Raw genomic sequence first — 21,422 nt, 5'->3', positions numbered from 1 at the left:
GTAATGTTCAGCAGCCTAGCAAGGGAACAGCAGTTCGCAATTGGTAGCGAGGTGCTGGAAGTAGTAAGAGAATATGTCTACTTAGGGCAGGTAGTGACCGCAGATTCGGATCATGAGAGGGAAATAACTAGAAGAATATGAATGGGGTGGAGCCCAGATGGCAGGTTCTCTCAGATCATCAATGGTAGCTTACCAATATCCCCGAAGAGAAAAGTATACAATATCTGTATCCTCCCGGTACTCAGCTATGGGGCAGAAACGTGGAGGATAACAAAGAGAGTTCAGCTTAAGTTAAGAACAACGAAGTGAGCTATGGAAAGAAAAATGATAAGTGTAACGTTAAGAGATCGGAAGAGGGCGAAGTGGGTGAGGGAACAAACGTGGGTTAATGACATCTTAGTTGAAATCAAGAGGAATAAATGGGCTTGCGCAGGGCATGTAATGCGAAGGCAAGATAATCGCTGGTTCCTTAAGGGTAACGGAGTGGATTCCAAGAGAAAGCAAACGTAGCAGGGGACGGCAGAAAGTTAGGTGGGCGGATGAGAGTAAGAAGTTTGCGGGGATACGGTGGCCGCAACTGGCAAAGAACAGGGTTAATTGGAGAGACATGGGAGGGGCCTTTGCCTTGCAGTGGGTGTAGTCAGGCTGATGATGATGATGATGATGATCAATTAGTCAACCTTGAAGAGCGAAAAAAGAAAACTGCAGACTAGGTCACGCGACTCTAAACAACCCTCATTTGGTTTCAGACGGCTAGGACATCCCGTGTTTTTTAAAAGGTTAGCTACACTTAGCTGGGACACCTGGTATACTCGCCACCAGTTTTCGTGAAATTCGTTCCAAATTTGTGGCGCAACATTTTGTCGTAAAACATTTCAGGTGGTGTCGTACGATTCCTCGATTCGTATATCTTAGATGTGCCTGTCAAGCTAGAGGCCAGCTTGAGGCAAGGATACGAACATTGACATGTGCACGTTCGTATAAAGATTGTGATGCAACGGTTCGTCTTTTTTATTTATTATTTATTCGAGGACTACTGGAGCGCCCGAAGGCATGGTTGCAGGCGTGATGTACAAGGAAATAAAGCATTGCAAGTGCCATAGTCAAATGATGGTACTATTCGAAGGACACATGAAACAGCCATAAAAACATCAAAAACACGCAAACACACACGTACATTGAATTGTGGAATCTTAGCATAAAATCAGTTTATGAATAAAGGCATGAAACACTTCAACATTTGTGAAGTCAACGATGTTTTTAGGCAGTTTGTCCCACACAGATATTTCATGTGGAAAACAAAAATTCTGAATTCTGATAAGCGTTACTTTGACAACTGCATTCTTGTATCTTAAAAGCGTGGCCACAACGTGCAGATTCAAAATGTGGCAGGAGAACACAGAGCTTTATCAATCCGAGTTTTATCGCACTAGATGGGTAGAACATTTCCCGCGCAGGAGCCTAGTACTAAGAAGTTCCCAACGAAAAGGTGCTTCCATTGCTGAAACGCTGTGTTGAAAATTGTCGTCACTGGCGACACAACGAGCTGCGCGGCACTCTACGCGTCCTAAAAGACCTAGTAACGCAACCATACGCGTATCCCACTCCGCACTGGCATATTCAAGAACGCGTCTAATGTGTTTCAGGTGCAGCAGTTGTTCTACATTTTCTGGGGCCTCCGGATAGTGACCCTCCCATTGCCCTATATCCTTTCCTGGATCCACCCGGGAGCTTACATCCCCAACTGCTTTCTCGACATCCATCTACTCGACCCCCTCGCTCATATCCGTTTCCAATGCCCGGCGGATCGACTAGCGCGGAGCCTGGAGCACCTGACCGGATGCGCGTAATGGGAGACCCTGTTGCGCTCTGCGGACACGAAGAAGGTTGCGATGGACCAGGCCGCTGACGTCACGGACCACCATGAGCGTCTCAGTACAGGGGGGCGGTGCGGAGCCCTGGTGGGGCTTACGTGTACTAACACCCTCCTCCTCCTTCCGGGTGGTGTCACACGCTTGCGTGTGTGTGTGTGTGGGGGGGTCATACATCGGCCAACGGAAACGCCGCACAGTGGATCGCACGGTCTCATGCTTTCGCTTTCCCGCACGTCAGCAATCATAAGTGTATGGGCCGATTTTTTTTTTTCAATTTCCATCGCAGTGGGCCTGCCGGTGTCTGGAATCAAACACTGCGCCTCACCAACCACAGCAGCATGCCAAAGATATTGTAGCAATGAGGCAAATCATTCAAGATGCAGACGAAATCGCAGCGAAGCGCAGAAAAGCAGCCGACAATGATTTCAAAATCGGTGACAACACGAGAATGGCAAGCAGAGACAAGTTTGGCCTAAGTCACAGCCCAGAAGCCTGTAGAATACGTTCAGCATGAAGCAAAAGATTCACGAAATATTCCTCCGAGCAGTGCCACTCTTTGAGGAAGCCTTCTTTCGCCCTCCTCCCACTGCATCTGGCGGCAGCAGCTCCCACTTGACGTGAAGGTTGACGTTCTCCACGTAGCCCCGACGGATAAGGTTGTCCAGGTTAAGCCATTCGCCATCTATGTAAGCGCTTGCGTTTTGAGATTCTTGCGGCCTTTCAAACCATTTGCCGTAACTCCCCATGACTTGGAAGCCCACCCTTGAGCAGTCCTTGGGGTGCACAACGCTCACGCCGACTTTTTGTTTGAACGGCCACGGGACCAGGTCGTCCATGTCTCCTTTGTACAGAGCCAGGACCACATAAAGATTCACAGATCCGCCAACTTTTCTGAGGCAGATTCCAGGGCACAGGCAATATCCACGCAGATACACCAGATTGTGGTCATACTTAGCAACGCCTTCGAGCAGCGCCTCTTCTCTAAGTGCATTCACACCTGGTACAACAAAGTTGCAGGCCGTTACTTGGAGTTGCGTATACCGCAAAGCTTCTGTGATTCTGTCGAGTGCCGTCTCGCTGTATTCTTTCAATTCGGCTTTAAACGAAGCAGCAATGTTCGTCACAGTTTCTCGGGTAGCTTTTGTCACATAAACCAGTGCGTCTCTCAGCGTTGCACTCGCAGGAAGATTATTTAGTGTATCAACCTGTGCTGTCAAACCATTCTGCTCTTCCTCATTGCAGACAGTCAGCTCACGAAGAAATTCATTTGAAACCTCTCTATTTGGCTCGGTTTTAGCGGCCAGTTCCTCTTTCATTGTTTCTCTGAACTTAGTTATGCCCTGTGAAATTTCGTTGAATCTTTCACTGTGCGTGCCAGTGTCAAGAGCGATTTGTTCTACGCATCGTCTGATTTCTGCTATCTGATGTTGAAATGCTACTGGGAAAGAAGGGAGAAATTGTTTTTCCTCCTTGCTGCCTGTTCCTATTTGGTCTTCGGATTCAACTGCTTTCATTCGTGTAGAGCAGTCTGATGTCAGATGAGAGCACACGTCCACGCAAAGAACCTTGGCTGAACACATGGGACAAGTAACGGAGTGGTGTCCGCATTCGGTTTGAAAATGGCGGGAGATCTCCGAAGCAGACGTCACAGTCCCGCAGCCACATTCGTTGTTCCAGCAAGCCACCTGCAGGGATAATGGAGACAGCGTTTACATAACAATCATATCTGCTGCTCTATGTGCTAAACTGCGGTCCTCTCGGCGTTTGGAGCGATTTTAAGCTTGGTTTTAAGGAGCGGTTCGCCTAGGCATTTAAAGCGCGACGACAGCATGAGGAGAGAGGGAATCGCAACTGTGCACTCGGAGTGCACTCGGAGCGTTGTGTGCTGAACAAAGGAGATGCTCATTCATCTCTTTTCGTCAGAGCTTCGCAAGCATTTAGAGCAGCGGGTTCTTTGAGGCTGATAAGGTATTACATTCGCAAACGTTGTGACAGTAAGAATACACTACCGAAAAAAGAGAATATTTCCTTACTTTTGTCTTTCGAGGAAATGGAAGCCGCGCAAGATGGGATTTTTGTTTCTTGCACACAAATAAATGTTGGTATTACATTTCCAAGCGCTATATGCTTCACCTATTTGAAGCCCGCATCATGCTTATCTTATCAACGCTCTTGAAGTAGGACAAAACACAGCAGCCAGATTCATTCATTATTCATATTCCTACGACATCAGCGTGTCAGGGTTGAAAGATAAATCAGGGTTATCACTCCTCTCAGTTTGTCATCGCATCGCCAGCCTTTGCTTATTCTACAAATTTTACCACAGTTCACTTTCCTGCGCGCCCTACATCGCCCGCCAACCCGCATATCTGATCGCACTTGTCATCCTTTCCAAGTTTCTCGACCACGTGCCCGCACGGTCACTTTTGCAGCCTCATTTTCCCCCGTACCATTGTGGACTGGAACGACCTTCCCAGCGAGACTGCAGCCATCATGTGCTCCGTGACCTTCGCTGATAATCTTCATGCTCATTTTTCATCGTGTTGACACTTGCCGCCAACTAATATTGTACCCAGCCCTTATGTAATGCCCTCACCGGGCCTTTGAGGAAAATAAATGAAATGAAATGAAAACTGACTTCTAGTTAGCGTCTTGTGCCCGTGGACGACACACCTCAATGCACACCATCCCTTATGTTAGAATACTTTTGACGGCTTCGAACAGAAGCATGAACATCAAGGCAGCGAGTAGGCCGAATCGAGCCTCCAACTTCCCGAAAATTCTGTGCCCCTGATTTTGCTTCAGCGACCTGCATAGTGGCTGATAAATCGTCTCGATCGCTAAAACTCTCAGCAGGTTGAAGATTTGTACTCTTGTCCAACATTTACAAGTTTCACGGGGTAGAATGAGGGAAGGAGAGGGGGGAGGGTGACCACGCGTCAGCTACGAGGGCCAGAAACGAACTACCTAGCCTTGGGTATTTGCGAAAAAAAAAACCCAAACCGTGATACCTGTTTGCGCAAACTCGAATAAACCACGCGACGATAGGCGCACAAAACCGAATTTTTATTCCCGTTCTTTCGCTTCACTACAGCGAGAACACGTAACAATTCACAGCATCGTGCGCGTTTAAACTGCTCGGTTCTCACACGTTTCAACGAGAGAATTCATCTCCTCTGCACGCTCACACTTTTGTCCACTGGACACGAGCAACGGCCATGCAAAGCTTTCTTTGTGCAACGATGAGAATTGTAAACGAGGATAAGGAAAAAAAAGTCAGTTCATTTCGGTAATTAGGCCAAATGCGGATGTGTGAGCACCGTGATGTGTTTCGGTGCTGCGCCTCTCTGCTAGGTTACGGTGGTTGTTGGCGTGTGTGTTCTGTCATGAAAAACTGAAAGAAGCACATGGAAACACCTTCCACAGCACCTGCCTTGTGAAACTGTGCCACTGCTCACCTTCCCACCGGCTACACCTTGACAATTAAGCCCCCAGTGGACAGGTGAGCAGTGGCGCAGTGGCACAGGGCAGGTGCTTTGGAAGGTGCTGCCATTTGTTGGACATTGGTTTCTTGTGTTGGGTTGCAACCCAGGTCGCCATTCCCGAGCATCCTCTTCCAAGTAAATGGGCTACCGCCTGACTCGGTGGGCAGGTAGCCCACCACACGGTATGCAGGTGAGCATCCTGCCACAAAACCGGCTTCAAGAAAACACACAGCACCCACATGCGGGGAATGGCCACTATCGGAGCTAGAGCACTAAAACAAGTGAGCTCGATGTCTCTTTTTTCATATTCGCTCACCTCTCTTCTCAGCAGCTGATCGGCAGGGCATTCCTTACAGTCGACGTCTCCATCCTGGCACTCGTACCCGTCGAGTGGACAGACGTGCAGGCCGTCCTGGCCGCATCGCTCGTAGCAAGAATCGCACAGCACGTGCATGCAGGGAAGCCAAGCGGTGACCTTGCGCACGAGGCCACAGGTGCTGCAAACTCGGTTTGGAGGAATAGGCTTGACGAAGTTGAGGGGCTTCCAGTCGAGTTCCGGAGAGAACCCAACGAGCGTGTACCGGAAAGTTGCAGCATCCATTGCTCCTCACGGGCGCACGCAGCAAAGGTTCATTAAAGAAATGATTTTTGCGGCCCCATGAAGCGCTGTTATATCGTTCTTTTATTTTTATCAACAGGCATCATGGCGATAATCGCAGCCATTCTGCAAGCTTTTGCCGAATATTTTACAGCGTCTGCGCGAGTGATGTACACAATCTATCTTTAAAGCTGGCAGAGCATGCGATTTCGTTGTACGCTAATAATTCTCACGCTGTGACGTTGAAACTTCGCCTTGGTAATTAGTGTTTGTTGATTAAAAGAGAAAAATACGCTACTGAGGTCTGAGTTGACCGGCTCGGTCAATTCTTTGCTTGGTCATAGCCACCGGGGCCTGTATTCAATGGAAGCCGAACTCCAATATGTCTGCGATTCATCGGCGCTCTTGGTACAAGTTGACCGAAACTTGTACTGAGAGCGCAGTGCAATTTCGCCGCATTCTGAGGTCTGGGATTAACGGATCGACGTCATGCATGCCAGGGCCCTTGAAACCAATCACTCCCCATTCAGGCGACAGCTATAGGAACCCTGTTACATAGGAAACACACCCGCAAACACAGAGCGGTCTCAAGGCTGCTTTTCGTAACGTTACAGACATCCGTACAAGGTTTTCGCGACGTAGCAGACTGCGAGGCGAATGATTCAGAGCCCGTGCTTGCGTCTTGGAGTTATCTCCGTCGTCTGCTGTGGGCCATTTTAATAACTAAATCCGTTGCATTCTTGGCTGCGTAGACCGAGCTGCACTGCTCATGTTTCGAAGGTAATTGACCATTGAGGGCAAAATAGCGCTCCTAGAGGAAGCGCATTATTACGTCACCAGCCGCAGTTGTACGAATGCAAGAGTGGCCGAAGCATAAGTGCTTTGCTTTCACGCAGTTTCGCGCCTATACAAGCGTTGCTTTCCGTGAGAACGGGATATTTGCTACTTCGTGATGAAAGCCTGTTAGTATGGACTGATCAAACATTCCACTTTTATGTATCTTTAACCGCAACATAACCACTACGTAACCGCAACGTGTGAGCCGACGTAAATAACACTATAAAAATATGCAGTGGCAGCTCAGCTAGGCCAGCATATACGTAGCGAAAAATATTTCATCTAATGACATTTCTGTAGTGACACGCCATCGATGTCGTTCAGCTGCTTGGCGGTGGCGTCTCTTCGCGAGACGTTCCTGCCGATCTTGGGCCGTCTCGGCTACCCGCGTAGCCTTTCTCGCCTCGGTTTCACGCTGTCGGCCGGCCTAGTACCATAAGACGACATTTGGATCGGAAGACTCAATTTCGCTCAGCCTGTACTGCGGCCGTGACGAGCACGGCCGCTCTCTTTCTTCCATGGTGCGCGTCTGAGGAGCGAGCGCATCGCTTCCGGCTTGTGTCCCAGGTCTGCGGCGCTACTCTGCGCATGCGCAGTGCACCGCAGCGCCTGCGGCGTCATGGTTGCCATGGTAATGGTTGTTGTGGTAACGGCGCATTCGCAGTAGTGGTCTTTGGTAGGCACCACGAAATGCGCATTTGGTAGCGTAGTGTAGCTTTCGCTGCAAAAACAAAATTGCTGATGGGTTGAACATGGCAGCACAAAGCTTAGAAGTCAGTGAAAGCGGGACAGATGGAATCGTGATGATGAAGCTTTTGAGCGGCGTATGTGCGCCAGCATCGCCGTATTCGCGTAAGTGCCACACTGCATCTGGTATGGCATCTTGACGTTGCACACTGCGTTCAGATCCGCCCTGAGGTAGGTATTTTAACATCCGAGGTTCTCTTTGCATAATAGGGACTAGGACGAACTTGTTCAATAGCCACTCCAGCACAAACTAAGGCAGAGAATCACCGATCAGAAAAGAAGCGACGAACGCGTGCATGAATTTAGCGCTTTTAATCCTGGTAATTATGTTTTTATTATACACGGTCAGGCAAGTTACCTCTTTCTAATGTATGTGCATTACTCGACGTCATTGGTCTCATGAAACACTTTCATTATTAAAGGTTTATAAAATAAGATTTCGCTCTTAAAATTCCTTCTGTGCAAGTACTATTAGTTCAGTGTTGTAGACCTTAACGCATTAATTCCTTGAGGCTTCTATCACTATGACTGGCGTTAACTGGGCTCCTTCTGCTGCTTTGTGTTCGCGGCTGCCTAACAAAAATAAATACATGTTGACGTGTAACCTTGGTTGTATTTTCACACCCGGCCAAGGCGGTGGAATTTCGATAGAGGCGAAATTCTAAATGCCCGTGTATTGTGCGATGTCAGTGCACATTAAAAACCCACAGGTGGTCGAAATTTCCGGAGCTCTTCACTACGGCGTCCATCATAGCCTGAGTCGCTTTGAGACGTTAAAACCCATACACCACAAACACTATTTTCAGAAATTCATCTGGTATTAGGGGCTTCGAACCCAGTTGGTGAAAAAAGGGGAGTTCCGCCCTTGTACTGATAAAGGTGCAGTCCTTAGCCAGCCATTCCTGAAAAAAAAAATGGAGGTGTCTGGATACTTTCTAGACCAGAACGTTCAAGCGCCACAGGTAACACTGCGGTCTGCCGGAGATTTTAGCTCCTGCTACAATCATCTCTTACTCTGTCAGTGAAACCAGTTAGCGCAAGAAACGGGACGACAGAAAGAGGACCCACCAAGAGCGCTCGTGGCGTGCCCTCTTTCTGCCGTCCCGTTTCTTGCGCTAACTGTTTTCATGGATAACCAACAGGAACAAATTAACGCGTTCACACTGTCAGTGTTGAAGATGTGACAGAAAGCAAGTCCAGGACGAAGCTTTGAAGATGTTCGACTCATAGCATGAGTCAGGCAGGTTTTTTTCCTCTGTTCTATGTTCCTTCTTCTTCTGAGTCAGCCAGACGATATCGAAGATTTCAGAATACACTGCGCTGAAATCATTTCCAAATATTTAGAAGGGGGGCGACACAATTTTGCCGTCAGGGTGCGCCCTTTCTGCACGTTGTCCAAAACCTTTCTTCGCACGTTGTATCTGCTTCCTGCAGCATCCTCCGAAGCCTTTTCTTCCCCGCATACCCCGGGCCGTATCCTCTTCATCAGCGGACTCGTGGTTGCTTTCTCCATTCTTCTGCTCCTGCTGCCTGTCGCACCCGCAGACGCTTCCTTCGCACCAGGAAGCCAACGCGCTCTGTCGGTTATTGGAAACGTGGTGCTGTTGCGCAGAGTTGCCCCACTTGGCACATGGTCTGCTGCAGCAGCGACGGAGTGGAGCGACGGAGCGGAGGCGCTTCGGAGCAGTGACGGACCACCAGTCGTGTTTCGCTCATTTCGTAAACGGCTGCCCCGGTCACGCGGTGGTCCCTGGTTCGAACCCCGGGCCAGGGGGCATTTTTCTTTATCAATGAAGTTTCTTGCGCTTGTTTCCTTTTCTTTGTCGTCATATGACAGCGCTTGGGAGGATGCTGAGGAGTAATTACTCCCTTAATAGTGGCATATGATGTGTTACCACGTTGTCGTCTGTACCATAGCCGTTTGCGTTTTTCTACAGGTTGCTCAGATAATCAGTTTTTCGACCTCCACTTCTAAGCCTTCGTGTTTTTGATGAACTCTCATTTCTTGTTTCTCCTTACGGCTAAGTATTTTCTTGCGTTCACGCTTATAAGCATCATTTTAATCAGTTATAATTGATGCCAAATGCTTCTGGAGAGAATGCCGCAGTCGTCAAGGTCACGTGCAATGGTGGACTTCAGCAACCCCCGCAAGCCACATACCAGGCTCGTTATGTACGCTTCCACAGTGAACTGAATACAGAACGAGTGAAGTGAAACGCAAAGATCCAAAGGAGGTAACCTAAGTTCAGAAATGCCAGTGGTTCAACCCTGCCGAACCGAGTTTCACGTAGCGAAAGCTTCAAGCAACTTGCCGCATTGTTCCAAGATGTACTTTTTTTTTAATCGAGGTGTTTGCCATTAGGCATAATGTTAAAAAGAAAGTTATAAGGAGTGTACTTCACTACACGTGCGCGCCTCAGCGCGCTCTCCTTCCTCCATAGCACACAGCTCTGGTTATATATACCCCGTACCTTATGTCACAACTGTGAATTGTATCACGTGACACAATGTGATTACCATGTGACTTTCTTACTGCCTGTGCCGATAACTTCCAATGTAAGAATTCAATGTCAAAGCTCAAGATCAAAGTTCAATATCAAAGTTTAGTGTCAAACGTCACTGTCAAAGATGAAATGTCAATGTCAAAGGTCAAAGGTCGTGGTCGACGTTTAACGGCCAAGGTGGCCCACTAAGTGGACCGCACGTGGTTAGGTATACGTGCATAGCAAGACTAACCATGACTCATCTGAAGGTCGTCTCAAAGTCATTCGGAGGCTCACGGAGAAAAGCATCCCAGCGATAGTAATGTAGCTTTCGTTACAAAGCTTAACAATGGTGTAGCTAATATGCAATTTGCAAGGCCCGAAAGCTGCTGATATGAAATGTATACGGTCCACGCCAGCATGTCGTTTCAAGCGGCTACTATTGCTTTCCTTTTGTGCTTGCCTTTCACCAATCGAGTTACCATGCCTTTACCATGCGTTTACCATGCCTTTGCTTTCAGGTCATTTCACGCCAAACTCTAGTGTAGGCGTGAACCGCCCTTGAAGACCGTGAACCATGACAGCAAACGCTTGGAACGAAACCCAGTTTATTCAGTGACGCACACACATATACGCAGAACTGCAGCCCCCTGGCGGTGTTCACATTCAAAAAGGAAACAAGAACTAACTTTACAACATATTCCCTCCCTTTATGTTAAGGTTAGTGAATTAGTGGATTAGTACGTATTACAACATCTCAAAGGATTTACTAATATCAAATGCACATGTACATGTAAACCATTGCAGTTTGAAAAAAAATGATCACAACACAGTCCATTCATGCACTCTTCACCTAGAGTTCACACTGGCCTACATGTAGCCATATCGGTCAGGCGGTCGTCTCTTGCGAGGTGGCAGCACACGGCGCGGAGGGTCCGGCGTTGGAAGCAACGCCTCTGTTGTGTCTTGAGGTGGGTCCGGAGTGTGAAGAACTGGTCCGAGCAATCCTGGAGCGTCAGAAGGCGACCCATGCTGAATGCGGACACACTCACCACTCTCACTGAGGTTCCACGATTGAAGCTTAGACGCAGTGGGTTGGACGGATGGACGCGTTTTGGCCTGGTGAACAGAAGTCTTAGCCAGACCAATGCCCTGTCCAAACAGACAATGGAACTCTTCTCTTAAGTAGCTGGGGAGCCCATCATAACACGGATGCGTTTCTTTTACAGAACATCGTTCTTGGCTACCAGCTGCAGTGGCAGTTGTCTCAAGGCAACAAAGGAAATCAACTCTTAGATTAAGAGCTCTAATCGCATCGATACCGAGAAGCGAAGTGCCCCGATACACGACATAAAACAAAATGAATGCTGTACGAGCCATGTACGTAACCTCAGAGACAAAACATCCATGCACCGGTATGGGCTGTCTTGAATAGTCCAATAACTTAACTAGCGGGGCAGTACAGTGTGCTTTACTGGAGAAATGCTGGTTGAAGAGGCTGTACGACATAATGGAAACTGCTGATCCCGAAACAAACTAAGAATGCTACGCTGGTGTTTCCTACTAAGACATCAATATGGATACCAGGGTGATGGTTTGGTTTGGTTTATGGGGTTTAACGTCCCAAAGCGACTAAGGCTTTGAGAGACGCCGTAGTGGAGGGCTCCGGAAATTTCGACCACCTGGGGTTCTTTAACGTGCACTGACATCGCACAGTACACGGGCCTCTAGAATTTCTCCTCCAAAGAAATTCCAGCCGCCGCGGCCGGGATCGAACCCGCGTCTTTCGGGTCAGCAGCCGAGCACCATAACCGCTGAGCCACCGCGGCGGCCGGATACCAGGGTGAGTGGATGCGGCCACTACCAGAATGTTTGCAACGTCACTGCGTTCTTCGCTGCTCAGTTCCCGAACAGAAGCAACGCGTCGATCCTTATTGCACACTGACTTGAAATGACCGACCCCGCCGCAGCAATGACAGCGTTTCCCTTTAGCCGGGCAGTGGAACGACGCAGCCGAGTGCTGATTATAACCGCAACGAAAGCAGTGGAAGGGGGCGTTGCTCTTGGTAGCAATGTGCTGTGCACTTGTAGACGCAAAAGCTTGGACGTCTTGAGTAATTTGTTCTAGCTGAGTGGCCACAAGCACAGCACGCGAAAAAGAAAGACTGGAGCCATCGAGCAACAGACGCTCACGGACATGTTGCGAAGAAATGCTAGTCACGAACTGATCACGGAGCGCATCCTCAAGCACGGCGAACGAACAAGCAGCTGCATGCTCACGTAATGCAACACGATACTCGTTGATAGATTCCCCTGGCTGCTGGACGCGTTTGCGAAAACGGTGACGTTCTACGACGATATTGGTTTGGGTGGTAAAATGGTTCCCCAAGGCTGTAACCGCATCGTCATATGGCGAAAGTGCCGTCTCTGTCTGTTTTGGCAACAGTCCGGTGTTTGCGCCCTCACTATCTGCTGGCAGATCCTTAGCGGTAGCGCTCTCACCTTCTTTGGCGTCTTTGGCTGACACAGGAAGGGTGAAGAATATTCGCTGGCCTTCGACGCCCAGACAGTGGATAAGAAGTGCTTTGCGACGCTCTGCCGAAAAATCAGACGCTCCCGAAGCCAGCTTGTAGTTCACGAATAGACGCACCCATTGTGACCAAGGAACAGCCGGGCGACCTGGAACAGGCAGAAATGGGGGCGGTTGTGCGGTCCGGAAAAGCCCATGACTGGAAGCGAAAAGGTTGTTACGCCCGCTCTTCCGTTCATCCTCGTCGCCAATGTAGTGTAGGCGTGAACCGCCCTTGAAGACCGTGAACCATGACAGCAAACGCATGGAACGAAACCCAGTTTATTCATTTGGTTGGTTGCGACTGAGAGAAGAATGAAAAGGAATGTGCACGGGCCTGCCAACTGGCTCAAGCCGAGCCACCACAAGAGAGTTGAAAGATAAGAGCACAGAGTAAGAGAGTAAAGACGCGCGTCGCAACAACCGCGTCCGCCGGGACGGACGCTGGCTGAAAAAACAGATACATGGTCGCAGCCCGAAGGCCGCAAACGTTGTTGTTGTGACTGAGAAAAGGATGAAAAGGAAATTGCACGGGCCTGCCTACTGGCTCGAGCCAAGCCCCCACCGCTGCCACGTGCAGATACAGGAGAGTAGAGAGATACGAGGAAAGAGAAAAAGGAAAGAAAAGACGCGCGTCGCAGCAACAACTGCGTTCGCCGGAGCGGACACTGCTGAAAAAAAACAGATAAGCGGCCGACGCCGCGCTTTCCGAAGCGAGGACAGATTTTTTTTCCCTCTCCCCAGTCACGAATCAATATTTCGCTGCAAACCGAATGCGACGCACACACATATATATACACACAACTGCAGCCCCCTGGCGGTGTTCACATTGAAAAGGAAACAAGAACTATACAACACAAACGTTCTAGATTTTTCGCTGAACCATCTCCGATTCGTTAAAAAAAACGCTCAAACTTACTGTTAAGTCGTAAACTAAGCCTTAAATATTTTTGCCGAAAATAGTTTACTCCTGATGTGAGCGCAGTTGGGGAGAATTCGAAAACCTGAGACGCTTAGCAGCGCTGAATAACTTATCAAAAATCTAATTTTTTTCGACAACACTCCATAAATAGTTCAGTGACAGATTTTGGCTTTTGATGGGATTCAGGCGAAGTATTTTTGTGCGGTATAAATATTTTCTGAAATGTAAATGAGATGTAAAATTCTGCCATTTTGTCATATTTTTATGAAAATATATAAACTTGCTATCCGGAATTAAAAAATTGTCGTTTTGTTTCCCTGCATGATTATTAACTACACCAAATGTTGCAGCAAACGAAACTGAAAGCGTCAAATAAAATTACCCCGAAGTTAGGAAAAAGTGCGTTTTCAACTGTAAGCATCCGCATATTTCACCCTGAAGTCGTTCAAGTAAAAATACAAGGGACAGCTGCGTCAGTGGAATAGTTTACTACCTTTCATTTCTAAAGTTTATATCGAAATGATTTTTGTTTTCAAGGCAGAGGAGGAGGAGAAAATCTTTATTGCTTTTAAAAATATAACCTGAGGTTGACGCTAGGCAATGAGAGGACACTCGCGATGACCTCGGTGGCTCGCTCATTGTCCTTGCGTTGGCCGGCCGGCTAAAAGCTGAGCAGTGCAGTATCCCTCTGCTCGAAAGTACTTAGCGATAGCGCTGGCTTAGGGACGTCAACGGGGAAGCCCAGAAGATGTGGACTGTAGCTCCAACTGCGCTTTCTCCGCAGTCGGGACTACAGCTACAGGGAAACATTTCGGCTGTTTTTCGAGTGTTTGCACGCGTTCTCCTGGCGATTCTTCGGCCCCTTGCCGTCGCCTGGTAGCATTGCGGCATTCCTGAGCAGTCAGGTGTTAAGAACCATCTGTGACCGATGACGTGGAACCACTCCGCGAGGTAGAACATTGTCGCCGAGCAGCATCCTTAACACAACGGTTTGCAAGACGTTTATGACTCTGTTCTGGCGCGATGTGCACGTTGTCGCTTTCTCGCTTCTTCCTGTCGTTGTCACTTCTCCTTACAAACTCAGCCGCATGACACTGCCACCACCCCACAGTACCTTGTTGCCCTTATCCAGCGCCACATGGCCACAGTTACAGACAGGCTGCTTCATTTCTCCCCTCCGTATCTCATGCTTTGGTTTGGTTTATGGGTTTTAACGTCCCAAAGCGACTAAGGCTATGAAAGTCGCCGTAGTGGAGGACTCCGGAAATTTCGATCACCTGTGGTTTTTTAACATGCACTGACGTCGCACAGTACACGGGCCTCTAGAATTTCTCCTACAAAGAAATTCAACTGCCGCGGCCGGGATCGAACCCGCGTCTTTCGGGTCAGCAGCCGAGCACCATAACCACTGAGCCACCGCGGCGGCCACTCTCTCATACTTTCACCCCACCTTTCCTCCTGCTTGTAGCACCTGTGGCGTGCCCAGATCCACACTTTTTCACTACCTTTGGGAATGTCCTTTCCCAAAGGCAGTACCCCCCATCCCCGATCCCACTCATTCTTCCTGGGATGCTGATTTACGGACCGCTCAGCCCGCCGGCCAGAAATGGCTGGTGGATAGGGCTTTACGTGAAGCACAAGCCCGTGGACTCCTGGACCAGTAGGGGACCACCCTAGAAGAATTTTTTTGTGTAATAAAGTTGTTTCCATCCATCCATCCACTTCTCCTTAGCAAAGCATTCACGACAAGGCAAGCGCGCATTTATAGACGCTTAACAGGGCAGGAGCATGGGCGCCGCCGTATTTCGTCCCGTGACCATTCCGCCACGCTTCCAGGGAGTCCACAGAACGCCATCGCCCGTTCGGCTGTACGCCTTGCTCGTCGGTAAATTGGTTTTTGAGGAAAGGAAATGTACCAGTCTCGTATATCTCGGTGGACACCTGTACCTCGCCGTAACGGGAAGGAAGGAAGATGCGAGTGAATGAAGACACCGTATTCACTAGACGCGCCAGTGTTTTTTTTCAAACTATCGAGCTGGCATGGCGGAGTGGTTACTGTGCTTGTCTCTCACTGCGGTGACCCTGGTTCGATCCCCTAACTCGACCAATTTCCTACTCGGTTTTATTTTTATGCGAAGCATATTGCTAGAGCTACCACTCACGCCGTCGCCGTGGGACCCCTAGCCGTGACACCACGTGACACCGTGACGTCACACCACGTGACATCGGATGAGAGAGAGAGAGAGAGAGAAAACTTTTATTGCTCTTTCAAGAGATTCGCGGAGATGAAGACTTCTTGGTCGTCCTGCTTGGGCGCTGGCGACTTGAGTCTTCGAGCAAGGGTGGGCCCTCAGTCCAGGGCTCCACTGAGTCGTGCCGCTTCAACAGCGTGCTGTACCAAGGCCCTCTGGACCTCGAGCTCGCTGCTGGAGAGACAGCTCTCCCATTGCTCCTCACTCGGTGTTTGATAATTGTGGAATGCTATGTTTCTTTCGCACTCCCAGGTAATGTGATAGAGTGTAGGTGTACCGCCGCACCAGGGACAGTCTGATCTGAATTGCGTTGGTGACATTTTGCTGTATATGTACAGGTTAGGAAAAGTGTTCGTCTGTAGCCTACGCCATCCTACAGCCTCTTCCCTAGTCAGTGCTCTGTGTGGTGGTGGATACCTCAATCTAGTTCCCCTATAAAGTTGTAGGGTCTCTGCGTAGCCTCCCTCGCACGTGAGTAGCCGTAACTCCGGGGCGTCCGATAAGCCTGCTCGGTAAGTGAGCCCTCGAGCCAGGCTGTCGGATGAGAGAGCCGGCCTCCACCTCGCGCCGTCGCCGTGGGACCCCTAGCCGTCACGCCACGTGACACCGTGACGTCACTCCACGTGACATCGGATGAGAGAGCCGGCCTCCACCTCGCGCCGTCGCCGTGGGACCACTAGCCGTCACACCCGCGCATTTCGAACGCGCGTTCACACTCGGTGTAGGTGAAACGCTCGCTACACCGGGCAGACAGACGCGGATTCCGTGGCAATCCAGGCGCTCACCCAACGCGCGTCTCGGGGTTAGTCGGCGTTCCGCTGTGGCCATGCCGTTGTCTTCCCCCACGACGAAGGCTTCTAGTGGTTGTATTAAAATGACCAAGTATTCAACCAAGGAAAGCCATGTATTACCAAGCCTAGCCACTAATATGCTTCGCATTCCCAAGGCTTAGCAAAAGCTGAGCCTCAGCAATTTTTTGCTTATGTGGTCTGAGTAGAAATGAGGCTAATTGGTTAACCGATATCATTCGAATGCCGTCGATGCACTGCGCTCCAGTGCTGCTAACGTCAGCTTCGAAGCCCAGAAGTGGCGGGCATCGAGACACCCTATGGCGGACCTCCTAGTGGCGCCATCTGTCGTAGACAAAGCAAACTGCTCGACACCGCTGCCGCGCGTCGCGCCGACGGCGCTACCTTCTGTTGGAGCGCGGCTGAAGCAACGCTGTTCAAGGTCAACCGTGGCCACTGCCGGGGCCCACGCGACGGCTCGAAACCTGGCGCAGTATTGCTTACGGAATAATGTGATTTCCTCACTCGCTCACATCAGAATCCATAGAAACGGCAGACTGACTTACATTTAAAGAGGATCATCGTTCATCCATGGGATCGAAAACTGAACTGGCCGTCGCCACCAGCCTGTTTGGCGTCGCCTCCCGCAGAGGTTCTGACTGCGTTTTGTCACGTGCGCTCCGAGGCACACCATCTATGCGATATTATACGGACATATACACGGTGTTTTACCTATAACTCTACACAATTTTTCAATATAGACATCTTGAGTTACAAGAGCGCTTTTTTCGCCAGAGCACTGTCAGCAGTGTAGTGCATTAGAATAAAAGTAAAACGTGCTAATTACGAGGCTTCTTAACTAATATTAAATAGTTGGCTCTTTAATTATTACATTTAGGCTTCTTATTTATTCAGGGGCATGTAGCCCCTGAATAGCACTGTCAGCAGTGTAGTGCATTAGAATAAAACTAAAACGTGCTAATTACGAGGCTTCTTAACTAATATTGAATAGTTGTCTCTTTAACTATTACATTTAGGCTTCTTATTTATTCAGGGGCATGTAGCCCCCCGTAATTTATATCCGCAACAGTTTATAAAATTTCGAAAGCGCGGTTACCCTCGACGTTTTGGCCAGACAAATTTTGGCTACATCGCGTCAAAATAGTGCGTTTTCGAGAAGCTTGCAGGCAAAGCACCCTCTCCAGTGCACATAGCTCGTCGCAAGAGCCAAAATTTGTTGGGTCGCAGCGCCTTGGGTAACCACGTTTTCGAAATTCCAAGAACTGATCTGAAGATTACGGTGGGCTACACGCTTCTATACAATCAAGGAGCGCGACAGTAACAGTTAGAAAGTTAACTATTCAATATTAGGCTGCCTGATAGTTGCCACATATTAGGTCCATTCTGATGCACTCCACCGCTGACAATGCTATGCCGAAAAAAGCGCTCTTCAGACTCAAAAGCCCATTTTTAAAACCTCTGTAAGGTCTTAGTTTAAACACCCTGTATAAAGCATTGGTGTTATGGATGCCGTGCCGGCTACTCCACCTTAGTCGGGGTCCACGTGACTCAGCGCGTTGAATTTCCTCGTTTTCTGCTTTTGGCTCCTAAGTTCCAAAGTTGGTAATTCAATCTTCAAAAGAAAAAAACGACCTCGCCTATCGCATTTCTTCACTATACTTCGTCTCACAAGATGTTTGCAGCACTACGGAAGGTAGAGCTCTCTCGTCCAATCAGGGCTGCAGAAACGCAGAAAATAGTCCCTCGAATGTTTGAAGAGTGTATGACTATTAATCAAAACAATAAGCATTGCAACTAAAAAGATGATTTGGACAGGTATATTTAAATGGTAGGGACTGTTTCAATCACTGGTGAAATTACCAGACAAAGCCCGTACGGACACAGCTCTGCGGAGGCCTGCTGCGAGGTAGTGATGCGTCGCCACTTTCCAACATGGCGTCGGTCGAGTCTGTTGTGTCTCCTGTGTGCTGTACACCGACAGTGCGCTGTTTCCCCAAGCAGGCGAAGCAGGTGGCTTTAAATGTTCTTGAAGCGCTTCGCGTCGAGTGCGGGGGCAGTTGGAGTACAAATGCGCTCATCAAGAGGACGGCAAAACTCACACAGGTGAGCGAGCGAACGCTTTACAAGTGGACAACGGAGACGTTGAACGCGGGCCGAGTGTTGTCACCGAAGAAGCGTTCTGGCGGAAGAGGCCGCGAGCGGACGAAGAAGCTGGACGATTTTGACCTGAGCGTGTTGCGAAGGGTGGTACACACCTTTTTTCACAGAGGGGAAATTCCAACTATCGCGAAGGTGGTTGCGTATTTCGAAGAGGACGAAACGCTACTGACCGTGTCCACAGCGACAATGCAGAGGATGTTGAAGAAACTTGGCTTCCGATACAAGAAGCGCTCTAGGAATGCGATGTTAATCGAAGCGACGCACATTGTGCAGTGTCGCCGCCGGTACCTGCGCCAGATAGCGGACCTGCGACGCCAGGGTAGGCCTATTTTCTTCACCGACGAAACGTGGGTGCTGAATTCAGTTATGAGGACGATGAGATGATCGAGCCCGTTTAACGTGCGTTGCCTCTAGCGCAGCACATGGGCTTGTTTTGCATTTCGCCACCATCGACACTCGGCTGCCTCGGCACGCTGGAGTAAATAAATTTATATGCACATGACACGATTACTGAAATTTACTGCGACGCGACAACAGAGGAACTGATGAGAACAGGTTGCGACAAAAAAAAAAACAGTGGGGCTTGTCCCTTTAAAACGCGCGTCCGCCTGTCCAAAAACAAACCAAAAAAAGAATAAAAAGACATCACGCGCCACCTGCTAGAGGTAGAAAGAAGCCACCTGGACATCAGGTGGATCGAGCCACAGGCGCGTAGGAACACACTAATGTAGTGCGCGCCATCCTGATTGGACGAGAGAGCTGTACCTTTCGTAGTGCTGCAAACATCTTGTGAGACGGAGTTTAGGAACAGGTCCCAGTCAGATGTTAGCAACATCTACGGTTTCTTTAGCTTCACCTTTAAAGGTGCAAGACTGCGGAGACGGCGAACTAAAGTGGTTTTGTTTCTCGCTTTAAATGTTTCTCGCTTTAAAAATTTCTTTTGAAACCGCCACGTTTCTTTTTAACCTGGACCACCTCAGCTTAAAATATAAGGGGGTTCTTGGTTGAAAGCTCACTTTTCAGCTATTAAGAGTATGAATTTTTTACTTCGACGTACTCAGTTTCATGAGTTGTAATAAATTTTACAGGTAACAGACGTCCAGGGAAGCAAAGCGCATGTTTTCTAATTTCAGAGAGCTATTTCATAATAACAAAAGAACGAAATGGTATAGATTTTACATTTGCATATATTCTAAAAAATATTTAATGTGTATAAAGATGCATGACTCGATTCACGAAGAAAGCCAGAATCTTTGCAATGTCATTAAAAAAATTTAAGACGGTGCTGTAAAATTTTATTTTTTCTCAATTACTGAGCAGTGCTTTGTTTCGGGCCATTTTAAAATGTTCAAACAGCGCTCCCCTCAAGAATAAAGTTTTTTCCGGCAAATATACAGCAGGACAACATTGCGCATGTTGTGCTGACTTCTCATGTATTTGCTTAAAATCGGAAAGGCAGGGCGCAACTTCCTGATCGTTTTGGCATGGAGTGATCCTTATATCTTGACCATAACGTCAAAAGAGTAACGATATCTGCGCAACTATTAATCGAACAACTGTCATTTTTTTCTGAGATTAATTTTGTCGTATTCTTTTCGAAAACATTGTGCAAAACCAAACAATAACTATAAAGCAATAAAGCGTTTTTCGTTCCCACTGGGCATGATCGAACTACTTGTTAAAAGTTGAACTAAGAGCTGCTCGAAAAAAATCAAGGTGCCGCCAGGATTCGGGGAAACGCTAAAAATAAGCTCCCTTGCTGTAGGCGTCTTGGTCCATCGGACCACCATGACAAACTGAACACTGACCGGAATATTAGGCGCTCAATATCGACTGTTGCGTAAATCAGAGAAAACCGAAAAAAATTCTCTCGGCCTAACCGCACGTTTGTTCGTGCTCAAATTTTACACAGAGGTTACATTTGGCGGTCAGTTTTGTTTTATACCACATTTATGTGGGGTACTTGCCTGATGCGGTGAGAATTATTTGGGAATTCCCATTGTCTGCGGCGACGGGAAACCAAAACAAAGGCTTCGCAGCACTGGTACCCGTGGCGCCATCTCGCACTTACCGGACAAACGAGCCCTCTACCGGGGAGGGCGGCGTAGGACGACCAAGGAGGATATATAAAACTTGCTGGAGTGCAAGCCACCTATACGCGCCTATGCAGGAGAGTGAAGCCTTGGCGGCCATCTTGCCAGTGGCAAAAAGCAGCAGTGCGCAACCGCGCTCGTGCTTCTTCGCGCTGCCTATGAAGTTGCTCGCGTTTACAAAACAATGAAAGCAAGCGGTTGGGGTTGTAAACGTTTATTTTTCATTCATCAGCAGCCAACTGGCATGTAGAAAGCAGTTAACCTGAACAAATATTAAGGAAAAAAAGCTTAATAATCAGACGCACAGTAAAAATAATGGTGAGAGGCAACCTACTGGTGATTGAAGATAATCACCCTTGACAGAACTGGTCTGACTTTATTCTTGATCAATTCCCGATTTCGTTCCTTTGTCATGTGGTGTATCCTCACTTTCACGTACTCTTCAGCGATTTTTTTGCACAAATTGTAGATATGATTGTCAAGCGGATCGAAGTCAAGGATGTGCTCCTCCAGTTTCTGGAACCACTTTTTCTCTGAGGACACACCCAGGACTTCCAAGATAAGGTGCTTTGCCCTTGCCAGCACCGTTGTAA

The 21,422-nt window shown here is 48.5% G+C and overlaps 1 pseudogene; it reads right to left on the bottom strand.

Moving 5' to 3' along the window:
• Positions 1–10,690: 10,690 nt before the first annotated feature.
• Positions 10,691–12,793, bottom strand: LOC149329469 (uncharacterized; annotated as a pseudogene).
• Positions 12,794–21,422: the final 8,629 nt, after the last annotated feature.

This window comes from Amblyomma mixtum, chromosome 9, assembly GCF_055824585.1.
Source record: "Amblyomma mixtum isolate Tamu chromosome 9, ASM5582458v1, whole genome shotgun sequence".
NCBI lineage: Eukaryota > Metazoa > Arthropoda > Arachnida > Ixodida > Ixodidae > Amblyomma > Amblyomma mixtum.
The sequence above is the reverse complement of the archived record's forward strand: the minus strand, read 5'-3'. Positions and strand labels throughout refer to the sequence as shown.